General features: G+C 43.4%; 1 protein-coding gene and 2 long non-coding RNA genes across 4 annotated transcripts in view; 1 reads left to right on the top strand and 2 right to left on the bottom strand.

Moving 5' to 3' along the window:
* Positions 1–18,056, top strand: part of Igf1r (insulin like growth factor 1 receptor) — a 224,827-nt gene that overhangs the window by 126,121 nt on the left and 80,650 nt on the right. The gene's annotated exons all lie outside the window — the stretch shown is intronic.
* The window catches only part of LOC125368534, a 21,326-nt gene extending 3,270 nt beyond the window's left edge, over positions 1–18,056 (bottom strand). The window contains exons 1-2 of the long non-coding RNA XR_007214243.1: positions 17,753–18,056; positions 1,817–1,822 (exon numbers count right to left, since the gene is read on the bottom strand). This is a non-coding gene — a long non-coding RNA (uncharacterized LOC125368534). The remainder of the gene's footprint in view (positions 1–1,816; positions 1,823–17,752) is intronic.
* LOC125368538 lies at positions 11,341–17,141 on the bottom strand. Its single transcript, XR_007214247.1, has 2 exons — positions 16,481–17,141; positions 11,341–11,383 (listed from the first exon to the last, which is right to left on the bottom strand). It is a non-coding gene; the product is annotated as an uncharacterized LOC125368538 (long non-coding RNA).

Genomic DNA, 18,056 nt, shown 5'->3' with positions numbered 1-18,056 from the left:
ATCTCTAGAAAAGTGAATTCAAGTTAGGTAGGATGCCTAATGAAGCTTTAGGGCTTCTTTCTGCTCCTCGATTAAGATGCAGTTAATTACCTTAGGCTAAATTGGAAGGTAGGAATTGACTTCCTAAAACTATTTTGCTTGCTGTGTCTACTGGGGAACTTGATGTTACATAAACCATGGTTTATAGAATTTCAGGTACATTCACCTAGTCCCTGTAACGGGTTTGTGAAACCAATTTCTGATTGCAAATAGTACCATTATTAGTTTAATTGCTCCAGATCCTAAAACTGCTATCTGTGGAAGTAATTGCTTTCAATCACAGTCTTGTTTGGGGAGCCGAGTGTTGAATTATAGCCCTGTAAGGTGGATGTGTTTATTTGTAGGGTGGTGCTGTGGACTGAACACAGAGCCTGGCCCATATGAGGCAGGTATCCTCCCAGTGAGCTTTGCACACTCAGGTCTGATGCTGGACGTTATTGAAAGAGAGGAGATGGTAAACTCTACATAAAATGTAGATTCCATGCCTTCTGCCCAAATTTTACAACTATTAAAGAAAACTGGGTGCAGTGGCTCATGCCCATAGTCCTTGCTACTCTAGAGACTGAGATGGGGAAGATTGCAGTTTGAGGTCAGCAGAGGCCAAACATTTGTGAGACCTTCATGTCAACCAATAACAACTGAGTGTAGCAGCATGCACTTGTCATCCCAGCTATATGGAAAACCTAAGAAGGAGGACCGAGGTCCAGGCCAGCACAAGCAGAGACCAAGACCCTATTTGAAAAGTAACAAAAGGAGCCAGAGGCATGACTCAAGTGGTAGAGTACCAGATCCTAAATTCAAAACCTCAGTACCACTAAAAAAATATTTTTTCTTATTTATTGTCATAGTGATGTACAGAGAGGTTACAGTTTCATACGTTAGGCATTGGATACATTTCTTGTACTGTTTGTTACCTAAAAGTAAAACTATCAAAGAGAAATCTCATTAAGGTTGAGGCCCTTTAATTATCATTCTCTAAACAATGCATTATGGCAGCTGTTTCTATTGTATTTGCCTTGACTTGGGTATAGATGAGTTTAAGTATGGGGAGAATAAGCCCAGGTTGTATGCATTTGGGCACCATTTTATTAGAAGGGACCAAGTACCCTTAGGTTTTGAATCTTGGTGGTGGGGGGAGGGAGGAAGGATTGTTCCTTGAGTTTTTCTCCCATGGATGTACAGGGATTGTATTTGTATCATCTCTTTTATGGGAGTAATTCTCTCGATGGTAATTTTTGTAATTCCATGTGGATGACTTGACAGCAGTTCAGTGTTTGAATGGCCTATTGATAAATGTAGTCTGAAAATTTCCAGAAAATTATGCAAGGATGCTTTTTTTATTTTTAAAAAAGCAGGAGATAGGAATGAGGAGAGAGCATATTAGTTCCAAAAGAAAATCTTTAGGGCAATTACAAGCTGTTAGGAAATGTCATGTAATAGTAACACAGATACCCAAGCTTATATCCCATAAATCATTAATCATGCATGCTCTTGACAGCAAGATTATTTTCCAGGTTTAAAAAAAAGAAAATCTTAAAAGCTTAAGCTTTTCTTTGTTTGCTGTTTTTCTCTTTTAAATTAAAAAGGCGTTTTGAGCCAGTAAACTTAACCTGTTTTTCATAAACGTACTGGCTAGAGACAGCCAAAAACATATTCATGCTCACATACTTGGGATCCTCAAATGAACTTGCATTGGATCGTGATAACTCTAGTAATTGCTTGAATTATCCTTGTTGAGTAATAGTATGGACCGTGAATACAAGGATGTGATTTATACAGCCAGCTCTGCTCTGCTGGGTTTATGAGGAATTACTAATGACATGCCCTAATGAAAACCCATCTCTGCCCTTACCATTCCTCTCTCCTACCCGACAGTGTGAGTCCACTCTGTTTCCCTGTGTTGTCACCCTGTGTTTACAACTTGAACTTCTAAACTATGCCTTTCTTTTTTTGGGGGGGGGGTAAGAGTTTATAAAACTTATACAGTGGGTCGTGCAAGCATCACCATGATGCTTGTTGAATAGTAGGGCCACCGAAATAGCAGGTTGAAGCATCCAGAGAACTCAGTCCCATTGGCCATGATAGTTGTCACCAATGTTTAAAGGGTTCCTCACTCCCTTTTCCTGAGAACACGGAAGCCATGAGACATTCCAGCTTTGACAGTGACAGCCATACTTTTCCAGTGTGTGTGTTCTCTCATAGAAGGATCAGATCTGCTTAAAACAAAACTCAACCCAACAACTCTTGCCTTTTTCGTCCTGCAGCTTCATTTTGCCTTCCTCGGCACTTCCCTGCATCACAGCTGATGTATGGGTTCAATAAGTCTCTGGTCCTTTGGGGACCCATGGAGCTGGGAAGACACTGAACTCTAGGGGTTGCCAGAAATATTTGCCAACGCAGCAGTTTTCTATTAGCAGCGACCTCTGAGCACCTTCCCCTTTGCAAACCCGTGTGGTAAGCGGGGCCAAGCAGTCCTGGGTGGCTCAAGGGCACCCTTGGCCCTTGGACTTGGGGTTTTTATTGAGGGATGGCATTTAGGGGCAATCTTATAAACTCAGAGACATAAACCTAGAAGGATAGTGCTGACCCTTGCCTTCACAGTGCATACCATCCCTTGAGCCTCACCTGTTGCCACAGGTATCAGGGGTTTAGGTCAAGGATTTGAGGAGACAGGCAGAAGGGACAGCCAGACACCTCAGTTGTGCTGTCTTCCAGACTTAGATTGAGTTCTTGAATGGAACTCAGTTTTTAGGAGTGCGGGATGAGAGGACACACAACACACACGGGGATTTAAAAGTTTGTGCTGAGAGGTGCAACAGACACAACTGTGGGGCTTGAACTCAGAACCTGGGCATTATGTCTTTAGCTTTTTTACTCAGAGCTGGAGCTCTACCATTTGAGCGATTGCTTCTACTTCTGGCTTTTTGCTGATTAATTAGAGAGAAGAGTCTTATATACTTTTAGTAATAAGCCCTAGTTGGCTTTGAATCATGGTCCTCAGATCTCAGCCTCCTTTGTAGCTAGGATTACAGGCATGAGCCACTGGCTCTCAGCCTGCATAGTTGCTCTTGTGTGCAGGTAGCTCTATGGAAGAAACACAAGGAGGAACTCACCAGTAACTTGCACTAGCAAAGTGGGAGCAGTCATTTTTTTTTCCCCATTCCTCCCCTTTCAAAGGGGGTTTGGGGGCACAAAGAGAGGGGTGGGTATAATTGTGGCTTTAAGGAGAGATTTCTTCCAGGAACAGTAGCTTCTCCCACTAAGGGAAGGCTTCTTTTTTTTTTTTTTTTTTTTTTGGCCAGTCCTGGGCCTTGAACTCAGGGCCTGAGCACTGTCCCTGGCTTCCTTTTGCTCAAGGCTAGCACTCTGCCACTTGAGCCACAGCGCCACTTCTGGCCATTTTCTGTATATGTGGTGCTGGGGAATTGAACCCAGGGCCTCATGTATACGAGGCAAGCTCTCTTGCCACTAGGCCATATCCCCAGCCCAAGGGAAGGCTTCTGTAGTTGTTGGAAAAGCATTTTTTTCCACCCCAGGATGAACCCAGGCAATCAGAGTGAATGCCCTGCCTGCCGAAGAGTAGAGACACTTGCAATTCTTGGAAACAAGTAATGTTGCCTTAGTCTGTTAGGGAGTTACAAAGTCAAAAGCAAATCATGTAGCTTCCGGTACATTTGCCATCTAAGAAGAAGGATGGTTCCCAAAACATTTCTGGAGCTAACTTCTGTAACATGGACATCTCATCATTCTTAACTCATCACAAGTTTTATTAGGGCTCCATTGTCTTACAAAGCCAAGTTACAAATAAAGTGTCTTCTAGGCAAATTACTTTGTGTTGTTACAGGGGTTATGCCTCTGAATCAAGTAGATGATATGTACACTTAGGAGATTGTGTAAAGTAGCTAGGATTTTGAAATTTCTCAAGTATTCTTCTGCCCTCTTGTGATTGGTGGCTAGCCCAGGCAAAAAGTCCAAAATACCCCATGTCAAACAGTAGCTTGTCACTCTAGTAACAAACATGTCATCCCAGATATGCAGATTGAGAAGATTGAGATTTGGAAGATCATGTTCCTGGTTAAGCTAGGCAAAAATGTTTATGAGACTTCATCCAAACAAAACATGTATGGTGGCTTGTACCTGTGACCTTAGCTATGTGGGAAGCACAAATAGGGAATTGTGGTCCAGGTTGACTTTGGACAAAAGGTAAGAGACTCTGTCTTTAAAAAATAACCAGCCCAGGCACCAGTGGCTCATGGCTGTAATCTTATCTACTTAGGAGTATGAGATCTGAGGATCACAGTTTCAAAGGCAGCCCCAGCAGAAAAGTCCCCATGAACCACCAGAAAACCGGAAGTGGTGCTGTGGCTCAAAGTGGTAGAGTGCTAACATTGAGTGAAAAAAGCTTAGGGGCAGCACTCAGGCCCTGGGTTCAAGCCTCACAGCTGACCAAAAAACAAACAAACAACAACAACAACAAAAAAAACAGAACATAAAGGAATGTGGACATAAGTTCCCAGCAAGTACAAACCTCTGGGTTCTAAATCTCAGTACAAATGGAAGAAAAATAATTCCTCTGTCTTCAATGTCAGTGTGACTTTTGTATTTGACTTCTTTCTCTATTCACTAGGAATTTAAGCTGTGCAGTATCAGGGAACACTGAAGGTTGCTAAATCCATTGAGCGGAGAAAATCTGCCTAGCTGGACCCCAAACCAGCAACTCTGTAGTAAGGATGACCCTTACTTGCCAGCAATCAGCTGAGCTGAGCAGTCATTCAGCCTCCTCCCCTCCTTCTCCCTCTTCCTTAGCTTTTTTATTTTGAAATAATTTTAGACTTACAAAAAAAAGTGGAAAAACAGCACAGAGAGTTCCTGAAATGTCACCCAGCTTTCCCTAATGTTAACATCTTACGTAACCATAATCCAATTATCACAACCAAGAAATTAACATTGGCACAATACTCTTTCACTGCAGATTTCTTTTTTTTTTTTTTTTTAGATTAGACTGGTTTTTCCACTCAGATCCTTCCCCCACTCCCCTTTCCTCCCCCCTTCAGTTCCAGAATCCCCTATTGCACTTACTTACCATATCTGTGTAGTCTCTTCCAGTCTGGTGAAGTTTCTCTGTCTTCCCCGGTTTCATGTGGTCTTGATATTTTGAAGAGTGCTGATGAGTTATTCTGCAGAATGCTCTTTAGCATTTAGAGTTTCTCTGAGGATTCTTGTCACTAGACTCAGCTTGGGCTTTGGGTAGAGACAGGGAGGACATCGTGGCATCCTAGGTACATCATGTCCAGCTGACATGAGCATGTCTGTGGTAAGTAATACCTCGATCACTTCAGGGACAGGGCACCTGCCAGGCTTCTCTGCACAATAACCACAACTCCCACAGCCCCCCTTCCTCTCTCTACCTGATTACTAGACACTCAAAAGACAAGTCTTGGAGACTACAGATATTCTGCTTCTCACTGCAAAGTCACTCACTAATAGTGGTGTTTGTGGAGGACCTTATTTGAGACAATTCGTACTGTTGAGCTCCAGTGATAACTTTCTGCCTCTGTTTACATTTGTTTCTCTGGGAAGAAGCTACTCCTTCTCAGTCCCGAAAACTCTCTTTTGACCCACTTTTCTCTGGTTAACTTCTAGGTGACTGAAGGTTACTTAGAAAAAACAGAGATGTCCATGAAATGTTCAAAGGATAGCACAAGACCACAATAATGTCTTTCTCTCGCCTAACACGGAGATTATAGAAGGCCTTGACCCCAGCACTGATTTGGGGCTGCTGAATTGCTACACCTGTGGGGCTCCTGGTTTTGCTGCTGGGTTTTCATGGCTTCAGAGTCTTTCTAATAGTGATTCTTTGCATTGCTTCTGTATGAACAGACTAGTTAGTAGAATATCATTGGGCAGGTTTGGGATTCAACCTTTTCACAAAGAATTTAGACCTTTCTGATTGTAGCCTTTCCATTTCCTACTACGAGCAACTTTGTATGTCACCCACCCGGACCCTTTGTGTTGCTTTGACTTGACCTGCTTGCACTTGACCATGTCATGCTTGTTAGCATCTATGCCGGAAGGTTGGAAGGTCTGTGAAGGAAAGGAGTTGTTGCTCTTCTTAGAGGTTGTGTCACAAGTACAAGTTAATGATTAGAAGAGGTGAGAAGTTGACATCACTGGCTGAAAGGAAATTTCTACGATGAGCTTTGATTTCAATTAGACAGGCTCTGGGGACTTAACAGGGAATTTTCAAAAGGTAGGTGGTCCTGCCAGGAGATAAGAGAGATAGGTTGCTGTAAATCCTACCAAGTGTTGATAATGATAGATTGTTAAAGCATAGCTACTAGAGGAATGGAATCGAGACAGTCACTGCGTGGGGGATGGCCAATCTAGCTATAGTTAAAAAGATGAACATTAAAATTCCCTCTGCACCCTGCTTGTAAAACAATGAAAACTATCACATGATCCTTTAAAACACACACACACACACACACCTCTCTCTCTCTCTCTCTCTCTCTCTCTCTCTCTCTCTCTCTCTCTCTCGTCCCAGGTCTGGGGTGTTAGGAATTAAAACTATTCTAAGACTTCTTGGCATATGGATAGTTCTGGGAACAGGAATGGTGGGGATGCCCACCTTTGCAATTCTACACTCATTTAGGAGGAGGAAGATGGCAGCCTGTCTCTAGCTGGGCAAGGCTCCTGCCACAGCAACACCCATGCCCCTGCCTGCTGCACACGGCCTTCTTGCACTTTTGCCCATCAAGGCCTTTCCAGCACTGTGAGGTCCAAGGGTGGCCTGAGCCAGGCTCATCTGATCAGAGTGTTCCCCTTGCCTCACTCTTCTCAATTTATTCGTAGATTCCAGTGCCCAAAGCATCCCTGTAGAGCCTCAGAAATGGGACAGAAGACAACTTAAATAAGCTTCCAGCCAAAAGGCAGCTGGCTGCCACTCTGGGGGAGGTGCTGGGCTTCCTGTCACTGCCAGAGGCTCTGTCTTTCTGCCCCATAGCTCTCCCCCTGTGACCACTCAGCGGACCCTGGAAAAATACAAGAGTCTTCCCTTCGTGTCTGTGGGAGAGGTGGGGCTCCTATTTTGGCTGAGGGAGTTTCAGTTGTCTCCGTCCCCAGTCAACCTCACATCTCTGCCAAGGCCACCAAGGGCAGGAGGAGTGGAGGGCTGACTAGGGAGGGGAGGCCACTCACTCACTGGATTGCACAAACATTATTTGCCAGCCAAGCTAGAGTTCCAAAGACCCTCATGCCTGCTGCCAGCAAGCTTACGCCTAGATCGCAACAATAGCTGTGATCTTAACTGACACCTTACTGTATGCCAGTTACGACCCTAAGCCTTTTCTATTTTCTACCTCTCTTTTCATATGGATACAAATCACTATTCCATTTCAGAGATGCAACAATAAAGGCGCAAGGAGTAATTTGACCAGTGAACTTCGTAAATTACAAACCCGAGATTGGAACTCAATTGGTATGGGTTCAGAATGTATATTCTCAGACCTTTGTCTCTACTTCCTCTTCATCCCCAGCTACCAAATCTCTCTCTCTCTTTCCCTCTCTATCTTTCTCTGTCTCTCTCTCTCTCTTACTCATCCTCTCTTACTTTCTCTTCCTCCCTCTCCCTCTCTTCCTCCTCCTCCCTCCCTCTCTCTCTTCTCCCCTTTTTCTAAATCTAAATCTAAGTGGTTTAGGTAAATGGATCTGACAGCTCAACCTGCATGTCTCAGACATGAAAATATTGGTTCAAACACCATTCCAACTTCATTTTTCCTATTAGCTTTGAGTAGAGGAAACAGAAAGACTCTGCTTATTTTAAGATTGTGCTCCTGTGATGAAGAGAGTCCCCTGGGTGATAGAGATGGTAGTATAGCTGAAATACTTTGCCCCACTGATGACAGATTGAGACCCTCCAGCTTTATTCACCCATTAGATGGGCTCCTGTCAGCCAGCACTGGAATGGCATTTGGCAAGAATCTTCCCATGCCTGCCCTCTGCAGTGTCTGTCTCCTCCAGGTTAGGCTCACCCCGCAGTGCTCCTTGAAAGGGACATCTGCCACATCTTATAATGGATGGGTATCTGTTCAAATGGTCCCTTGGCCTGGGTCTTTGCTTAGTTTATGGGTTTTTTTCCCCTGTTTTTTCCATTTGAGAAAGAAAGAAAATGACTTTCCTGCTGCCATTTTGTCTGTCATCTGAAGAAAGCTACTAGCACAATCCACACTTGTTACCGTGTCTTTCAGCACAGCCTTTCTGAACACTCAGTAATTCTGCCCAGCATGGACACGGGCCTTGTCATTAACTTTTCTTTCCCTAAGTGACTCTTTCTCAGGGTTTCAATGGCTCCTACCCTTCTTCCCTTACTGTTGGTATTGTTGGCAAGCAAGCTGTCACAGAACCTCCTCCCCTGCCCCCTCCCCTCTCAGAATGGAGGCATTCCAATGGGGTGCAGTAAATGAGCCTCAGAGCACATGATGGGAGGCCTTGTGACAAGATACCACAGAAACAGTGTGTCCTGTTGTCAGACCTGACTGCCTTATCCCTTCTGAAAAAAAAAATATGAAAAGCTAAGTAGTAACTTTTAGGGAGAGAAAGAGAAGGCTGGGGAAAACCACCCTAGCAGCCTTGTTGTATCTGTGAGCTGTTTTTGAAAGTATGGGTATTTTTTGAAAATTTGTCTTAAACTGCCATCACAATGGGACATTCTTCTATTAGTGCCCTATGTACTTTCAGAAAATGCTGGTGAAACATTGCCTCCATTGAGGTAGATATACAATGTATTTTTTGAAGCCAGTGACTCACTCCTGTAATTTTAGCTACTCTGGAGGCTGAGATCTGAGAATCATGGTTTGAAGTCAGCCTGGGCAGGAAAGTCTATGAGACTCCTATCTCTAATTAACTGCCAAAAGGCCAGAAACAGAGTTGTGGTTCAAGTGGGAGAGTTGCCAGCCTTGAGTGAGAAAGCTTAGAGCCAGTGCTTAGGCCCTGAGTTCAGGTCCTCCCAGTACTGGCGTGCACACGCACACACACACACTCACACATTTCTGGTGACATGACAGTTTCTAAGAGCTTTGGGCCACATGTGATACTGTCCTTTTGGTTTTAGACCCCCCCCCTCCATTTTCCCCAGCCACGTCAGGGAGGTTGAGTCAGGTGACAGGTGAGTTGGCCTGTGTTTAGCAGTTTCTCCATCTTTGTATACTGAGTGTCATCTTAATGCAGCAACAAACCACTTAGGGGTGGATTTGCAAAGTGCACTGGAGAGATGTGCTGCCTTGCCATGGGGGAGAGTTGATGCTCTTTCTTGTTCTGCTGGAGCAGGAGGGTGGGCTGCTCGTTGTAGCACTGTGGGCTGCCATCCCCTGGTCTTCCTGCACATCTATAAAGAAATTCATCAGCTCCTTGGAAAATTCTGGGGGACAAAAAGGGTTTCTACAGTTCTGGCTTCCTGAGGAGAGCTGTCTTCCTTTCTGTCTTGATGGTATCCTCTTTCTAGATAAACTCCTTGAAAAGCCAGATTCTGAGTGTTTTGCCTTTTTTTGTTCATCCTTGTAAAGATGAGTAACATTCCCACTGCAAAGTTCTTTGATCCAAGCAGAAAGATGGCTTCTGGAAAATTCCATGACAAATCCTTTCCTCTGTGTTCCTAGAAAGAAGCAAAAGTGCACTTCCTTGGCACACTGAACGCCTACCATTTTTGTACAATCTAAGCTTAGAAATCCATGCCCTGTGTGTTCTTCTTGTCACCGTCCTTTTGATTCCTTTCCTGCCTTTGCTAAGGTAAGAAAGAGACTTCCCTATGGGAGCTAATTTTCCTCCAAGGGCCCTGAGAGTAAACAGTATTGTCCTGTGAAGACCAAGGCTATAGTTAACAACAGACTCATTGTGCCGGCCTGTGGTTTGGGGGACAGAATGAATGTTTATGAAATCAGACTTAGTGTTGAACAGTGAAAGGCCTTTTTTACCTGCAGGCCGTAGACCTAAGGTACTCATTTTGCCTAAAGAATGAAATATAGTCATTGTAATTAGAAAAAGTTGATGTAACTGATGTGCTAGTAACAGTCCCTTCCTTCCTTCCTTCCTTCCTTCCTTCCTTCCTTCCTTCCTTCCTTCCTTCCTTCCTTCCTTCCTTCCTTCCTTCCTTCCTTCCTTCCTTTCTTCCTTCCTTCCTTCCCCTCTCTCCCTCCCTCCCTTCCTCCTTTCTTTCTCTTTTTGGTTTGTCATGAGCTTGAATTTAGGACCTGGGTGCTGTCTTTGAGATTTTTTGCTTAAGGCCAGTGCTCTACTACTTTGAGCCATAGTTCCACTTCCAGTTTTCTGATGGTTAATTGGAGGTAAGAGTCTCACAGACTTCCCTGCTTGGGCTGGCTTTGAACATTGCTCAACCTCCCAAATAGCTAGCATTATAGGCATGACCCTCCAGCACCCAGCTCCCCTCTCCACCTCTCTCTGTCTCTCTCTCTCTCTCCCTTTTAGGATTGTCTTGTGATTATTTTTGTGTCATATGTCTAAGGCTAAATCAGGCCTCAAGTAATACTGCCTGTCTTGGAAAGAAAGACAAAGGTCCTTGTTTTAAGGTGTGTGTATGTGCGTGTATATGTGTGTGTGTGTGAGAGAGACAGACCAACTTTGACTTAGGCTCATTCAGCGTGAAACAGTGTCATTTCTATGGAGATGGAATAGAACACATATAAGCATTGTAACCATGAGCTAAGGATTTTCAGAGTAGAAATATAGTCACTAAAAGGCTCCTTTACTTGTTACCTGTCTTCACATTTGTAGAAAGTATTTCACAATTCAATTATAAGTCATGTGCTCGTAGCTTATGCCTGTAATCTGTGATCTGAGGATCATAGTTCAAAGCCAGCACAGGAAGGAAAGTTGGTGATATTTTTGTCTCCAAGAAATCTGCAAAATGCCAGAAGTGGAGTTGTAGCTCAGATAGTACAGTGCTAACCTTGAGAAAAAGTACCAAGTGAGAATTCTGAGAGTGGCACACAAGCAAACCCTCAATTCCAACTCTTGAACTTTATATTGTTTATAAATAGCAATCTGGACAATGGACTTTAAAGATTTGGTGTGGTAATCGGGTTTATAATTTCAATATGAAAGTTGTAAGTTAAATTTCTTCTTGCACCACTACAGTATGACTTGTTTACTTGAGTGTGTGTGTGTGTGTGTGTGTGTGTGTGTGTGTGTGTGTGTGTGTTCTTACATCTGTTTGACTATGGGAAACGCTCCTACCATTCTTTACCTTGAACTGCCTTCCCAGGTCCTTTATGGGCAAAAACACACACATACACACACACACACACACACACACACACACACACACACACACCTTGGCATCAGTGAAATTTCCACTTAATGCAACAGAGCAGTCAGCTTTTTTGTCTCCCTGGTAGAAGTAGGGTAAATTCATTCTCCATACATGAGACCTGTAGGCTGTGTTGTGGTTTAAGGGCTCCAGTGTAGGGCTCAGCATTTATCAGGCAAGCAATCTGATACGGAGCTGCATCCCAGTGCAAAAGATGTGCTCTACTCTGTGTGCCATGGATTCAGAGAACCCCCAAGATTATAGAAATAAGTGGGACTGAACTTTTTAATGGTTTTACTTCTTTCTCATTGGCTTAGGATTTGCTGGTTCTTTGTTGCATTGCAAAGGAAGGTTCTTACATTGAGTAGATAGTTTGATAGTTTAAAGTTTTGCACTACTAAGGCTTGAACACACAGGCCAATGTTTGGTAGGCAGGCACTCTGTCACTTAAGCTACACTCCCACTCCTTTTGTTCTGGTTTTTGTTTGTTTTGTTTTTCCAGGTAAGGTCTCCTGCTTTTGGCTGGGTTGGCATCTACTCAAGATTTTCCTACCTTCACCTCCTGAGTAGATGGGATTATAGTCATGCACTACCATGCCAGTCTTGTTTTTGAGACAGGCTCTCACCAAGATTTTGTTTTCTTCCCTTTCCCTTTCCCTTTCCCTTTCCCTTTCCCTTTCCTTTCCTTTCTCTCCTCACCACCACCCCCCCCCCCCCCGCCACCCCCAGGCTGGCCTCAAACTGCCATGTTCTACTTCCTGAGTAGATTGCAGGCATATGCCACTGCGCCTGTCTCCTTTTTAGAATATTTTTTTAAAAAGTAATCCTCTTCTAGCACTTGCTTTCCTGTGTGAGGTAATATATACTTAGCTTTTATTTTCATTTTTTTTTAACTTGACCCATCAAGGAAACAAGTGTTGAAAGAGGAAGAACAACAATTTAAAATTTCTTTTGCGCTCCCCTCTGTGGTACAGGAGCTCTCCGCTGATTATTTGTTCTATCTAGGCTTTCTTCAGAGTAGTCTTGTTTCTTTGTTTCACCATAAGTGTTAAGTGTATTGAATTGAGTTGCTAGAGAAGGAAGAGGATCTGGGGATGGAAGGAACTGGATTACATACAGTCAGTACGTTTTCATAACAGCCACAGCAGTAATTCCTGTGAACTCTGAGGTTACCACCCTTCCTCTTGTTTGTTTGTTTCCCCTGAGCAGATGGGTTTGTTTGCATTTTGCTTAAACATTAATCAAAAATCAATCTATGGCTATGTAAGTGTCATTAGATAATTCTCATTCTCACTACAGCAAATAATGTCTATTTGCTCCTGTTAGATAAGTCTGGGTGCCAGTGAAATGTAGAATAGAATTACATGAGATATGACATATGGATATGTATTTTATAAATTAGTGCTTTTATGCATGCAAAGAGAAGCAATTTAGCTTCCTGACAAAAAAGAAAAGCAAAGAAAATTCCAGAGAAAGAACAGGATATCAACACCAAGTAAATTGGAAGATGAAGAAAACATGAAGCTGACATCCGTGGCTCATTCCTCTGTAATGTTAGCTACTTAGAACGCTGAGATCTGAGGATCAGAATTCAAAGCTAGTCAAGGCAGGAAAGTCGATGAGAGCTCTTATCTTCTATTAATCAGTGAAATACTCAAAGTAGAGGTGTGGCTCAAGTTGTAGAACACTAGCCTAGAGCAGAAAAGGCTAAGAGACAGTACCAAAGCCCTGAGTTCAAGCCCCAGTACTGAGGGGGTATGGATAGAGAGGGTACTGAGGGGGGTAGAGAGAGAGAAAATATAATAGTTTAGATCAATATTTTTAACAAATTGGCACAATTTAAACATTGGGATAAGAACCATAAGCGAATAACCTGAGTCCTGAATATTTTTATATACTTCAAAGGTGTTTTATGTCTTTCCTAGCCTGTATATACTTGAGGATAGAGTCAGAGGGATCTATATGATATGGAGCTGAATACATTTTCCCCTCATCTAGCAAGCATAGCTGCTTATAAATAAATGGCTTGAACATGGTATGTTTGTGCAAATGTAACCGACATTTCCCTGAGCTTAGAAAATAGGAAATAGAAGTTTTGCTGAGTAACTGTATCTGTATATCTACCTATATACAGAAAAGTTTTATAATTGCTACCATTCAAAATACTTAGAGAAAGCAAGAAGCTATTGAAACTACTGTGAGTGCTCTCCTTTTCGTAGACTGTGATCTGTTAATTGCAAGAAATCTGTTTTTAAAATCAATCAGCGGGAACTCTTTATGTCTTTCCCTAAGATTCATTTACCCTTGAAAAAGGCCAAAAGTTTAATGAAGCTTCTAAATGCCAATCTTTCCCTCTCCCTGCTGCAGAATGTGCTTCAACTATAATTACATTTGCATTGTTGAAAATATTAGTAATTTTGCAGCCAAACCTTCGAGGTGACCGAGAAATACAAGGCATCATTAAGTAAGCAACTGGAAACCTCTCCCAGGTCCCATGCTCTGGACTTGTTAAGGGGATGTTACGTATGTATTTTTGGCTTTATTAACCCCAGGAGGGTCTAGACAGTACAGCAAACTGGCCAACTCTTCTTTCATTTTATACAGTAGGTAGCCTTGTAATGACAGTTAAGGAAAGAAGAGATATGTTATTCTTCTTATATTTATCCAGTGTATTTTATTGTAGTAGATATTCAGACTTGCCCTATGAGTTGTTTTGGGAAATTTATTTGTTATTGACCCCCATCAGCGTTAGAATCTGGTTTGAATCCTTCCAGGAGCTTTTGTGCTTGTGAAATCTGAAACTGAGTCCTCCTGAATCCTTCTGAGTCTTCCTCTCCCTACATACTCTTGTATTCATCTAGTCCTTGCCTCTGTACAGCACTGTATTGGCCATTGATGGGCAAATTTTTATTCTCCTTATGTTACTTTGGATCTTTTGTTTCCATCAGTTTTTTAGAGTGCCTTACCTACTGATGGCCTGGGGAAATTATAGTGATTAGGGCTCTGGCTCTTCTCTGAGCCTGTGCTGGTACTGGGGCTTGACCTCAGGGCCTAAGTGCTGTTCCTTAGCTTTTTCTACTTAACGCTGGGTTTCTACCACTTCAATCACAGCTCCACTTCTGGCAATTCGGTGGTTAATTGGTGATAAGAATCTCATAGCCTTCCCTTCCCCTGGGCTGGTTTGAAGCATGATCCTCTGATCCTAGCCTCCCGAGTAGCTAGGATTACAGGTATGAGCCACTGGTGCCCAACTTGTCTCTCAACTCTTGTTTGCCCATCAGTGTTCAAAAGCAGCACTTTTGTTCAACTCCTTTAAGATCATCTTTCTTCTCCAAGTATATAGAGTGGATATTAAAGATATCCTAATTGGGGCTGGGAATATGGCCTAGTGGCAAGAGTGCTTGCCTCCTACACATGAAGCTCTCGGTTCGATTCCCCAGCACCACATATATGGAAAACGGCCAGAAGGGGCGCTGTGGCTCAGGTGGCAGAGTGCTAGCCTTGAGCTGGAAGAAGCCAGGGATGGTGATCAGGCCCTGAGTCCAAGGCCCAGGACTGGCCAAAAAAAAAAAAAAAAAAAAAAAGATATCCTAATTGACTAAAATTTCTGTACTGTAAAACAAAGTCTCAGATCTACAAAAAATAAAAGGTGAAAGCTTGATGAAGGCCCACCATTGGTCACTGCCTCCCAAGCTTGTCTTTCTTACATTTTGCAGTATTGACTCCCGCACTGGTGTCTTCCTTTCTTTTCTTTTTCAAAAGGAGATGTTAATAATTTTGTTTTTTTCCAGGGAGTCTTGGATAATCAGCTACCTATACATTTCTCTCTGACATGGATATCCAAGTGTGCTCTTCCAAATAGCTTCTAAAACTTTCAGATCCTGCTAGCTGCCTAGACCGTGCCTAAAGAGCAGACATGTGCCCATGCTGACTTTGCTTTTGTACTTGATGTTTCTGCCCTGATTCTTCCGCTGATTCCCCTGCGCTCACCTCTCTGCAAGCTCTTTCTCTGATTAAATAAAAAAAAAATATTCCAAGCTATCTTGGGAGGCATTGATGCTTCCTTGGGCAGGGGCCAGGGTGCATGCACATTTGGAAATAATGAGTGAAGAGAGGATTTCAGAGTAAACACAATTGAACTCTGTACTTTGGTGCCTGGCATGTCAGTTTCAGTGGTGGAATGTTGTATTCTCAGTAGCACCATTAACAAGTCGGGATGGCACGGGAGCTGGTCTGTTGGTTCATTTATTCAGAAGGGCCCAATGTTCATGTGTTCATACTCAACTGCTGGTTTCTGAGTTTTAGGTGGTTTTGGATATGTGTACTGCTGATTGATATACTCAAGCTACTCGAGGTGCAAGCATCTTCCAGATGCTTCCTCTAGGGCATGTAGCTAGCGGCCCACACCTTTTAGATCAGTCTTCATCCCCATCTTGCCACCCTCATCCCAACCTACTTCTCGTATTTCTGAATCTGAAGCTCAAGAAATTCCATCCTCTGCTAACTGGAGTCCTTCCTACCTCAGCCACTCCCCTAGTGCTCTGCTTACTTGTTTTCCAAATGCCAACTTAAGGAATGCATTGCTTTGATGCTTGATTGGAATCTGATTGGTTCACCACCACCCCCATCCTGTTGTGTTCTCCTAAAGGCACAGAATCAAACATCCTTTGCTAGAAATAACATAAATTTGTCAGAGTGCAATTCTACGGTGTACAAATAACTTGTTAGATTATTAACAGGAAAACATAATAAATGTTAAATGGTGTGAAAGCCAAATAATGGAAACCATTGGATCTGAGATCCATACCATATCTATAGGTAGGAAGACTCAACATTAATAAGATGTGGTTCGCCCCTAGTTTTTAAGTTTAATATAACACAAAACAAACAACTTTTTCTTTTAGACAGACTGATTCTAGTCACATATATACATTATATATAATACCTTATACATATATATCTTAAAAAAAAAGAGTGATGAGGTAAGATACTCCATAGAGCCTAATCAAGAGAAAGAACAGTGAAACATAATAGAAAGTCCCAATACAGACTCAAAGTGTGCAAAGTATTTGCTGGAGGGAGCCTTGGAGCATGGGGACCCTTTGCCTTTGAAAAGAAGACACACACACACACACACACACTTTGACTTCGGCAATTTCACCTGGGCATTGACCCTCTAAGTACACCAGCATGCATGGGAAATGACAGTAGTTACTATTCATTATAATGTTACTTGAAATGGCAAAAGGTGACAGGTAACTCATAATTCCACCAACGTAGAAAGAAATAAGGGCACTGGCTCTTGAATTTGTTTCCTCATTAAAATTACCTGGGACTTTTTTTTTTAATTTCAAAGCTCAAGTGGTTTGTATGCAGATAAGAGATTTGCCAAATAGAGGAAGAAGCAGGCAAGTGTGTAGTGACCCACAGATGATTGATGGATGGTGAGGGGGCCAGTTGGAGTGGAGGGGGACCATGTGGATAACATGTTTACCAAGGACCTGATATGACTGGGGGTGAGGGAGGTGGAGTAGAGGAGAGCTGAGTGCTGCCTGTAGTGAGGGCTTAGTGGGAGGCCTTTTCTAGTGGAGATGCCACCCCAGTCCTCAGGAAGTTCAAGGTTTAAAGAGATACAGACTCTGTCTGAATTCAGTATGCAAAGCCTCTCAGAGCTCACAGCCTCCTGCAGGAAGTGGAGAGGCTGAGACCGGGGAAGAACAGCATGGAGAACAGTGGCCTCTCCTGGGCAGGGAAGGATAAGGTCTAGAAAGCAGAGAGAGAGAGAGAGAGAGAGAGAGAGAGAGAGAGAGAGAGAGAGAGAGAGAGAGAGAGAGAGAGAGAGACACACACACACACACACACACACAGAGAGAGAGAGAGAGAGAGAGAGAACAATCCAGAGCAAAAGGGTATGTATGACCAGGGCAGGAACCTAGAAGAAGATCAAAGTGGCTGAAGGGAAGATGCTTGCAGGCAAGGAGGCTGCAGGCTGGGGTCTAGGTCTAGGCTGGTAGGGCCAAGGGACTAAATAACTCCATCCTCCAGGCTGTGGACACCTCTTCCTGTGTGAGCGCTTCCATGCTTAGGTCAGGCTCCATGGGAGACATACACAGCTGGGACATAGCATCAGCCTGGTGGTGGCAGATGACTCCTACAGGGCCACTTGGCATTCAGTTGCTTTCTTTACCTCCCTACCCCCACCCCGCACCCCCTTCCCTTGGTCTTGGGAATTGAACTGGGCCTGGGTGTTCCCTGAGCCTTCTTGCTCAAGGCTAGGGGTTTTCTGGTAGTTCATTGGAGGCAAAAGTCTCATGGACTTTGCTGCCTAAGCTGGCTTGGAATCGTGATCCTCAGATCTCAGCCTCTCAAGTAGCTAGGATTACAGGCATGAACCAGCACCTGGCTTTCAGTTGCTTTCTAGAAGGAACTTGCTTTCCTTTATGCCCTTTGTTTTCAGCTCAGACATGTGACAACCTGGTTTACCATCAGAGAGCATAGAGACCAGGAGCAAATAAATGAACCTTCCCACCTAGCCCCATTTCTCCATCAGCATGGATAGACTCTCAGGAATAATCTCCAGAATGCAGCTCAGGATGGTGTTTTGTGTATGCCTCTGCACCAGGTGTCATCCCCTACCTAGCATGGTGTGTGTGGGAAGGGAGGAGTAGCACTGCAGTCCCGGGACCTGCAATGTTCC

The sequence above is a fragment of the Perognathus longimembris genome, chromosome 20 (genome assembly GCF_023159225.1).
Source record: "Perognathus longimembris pacificus isolate PPM17 chromosome 20, ASM2315922v1, whole genome shotgun sequence".
In the NCBI taxonomy this organism is placed as follows: Eukaryota; Metazoa; Chordata; class Mammalia; order Rodentia; family Heteromyidae; genus Perognathus; species Perognathus longimembris.
Note: the sequence above shows the minus strand (reverse complement) of the source record. Positions and strands in the feature narration are given on the sequence as shown.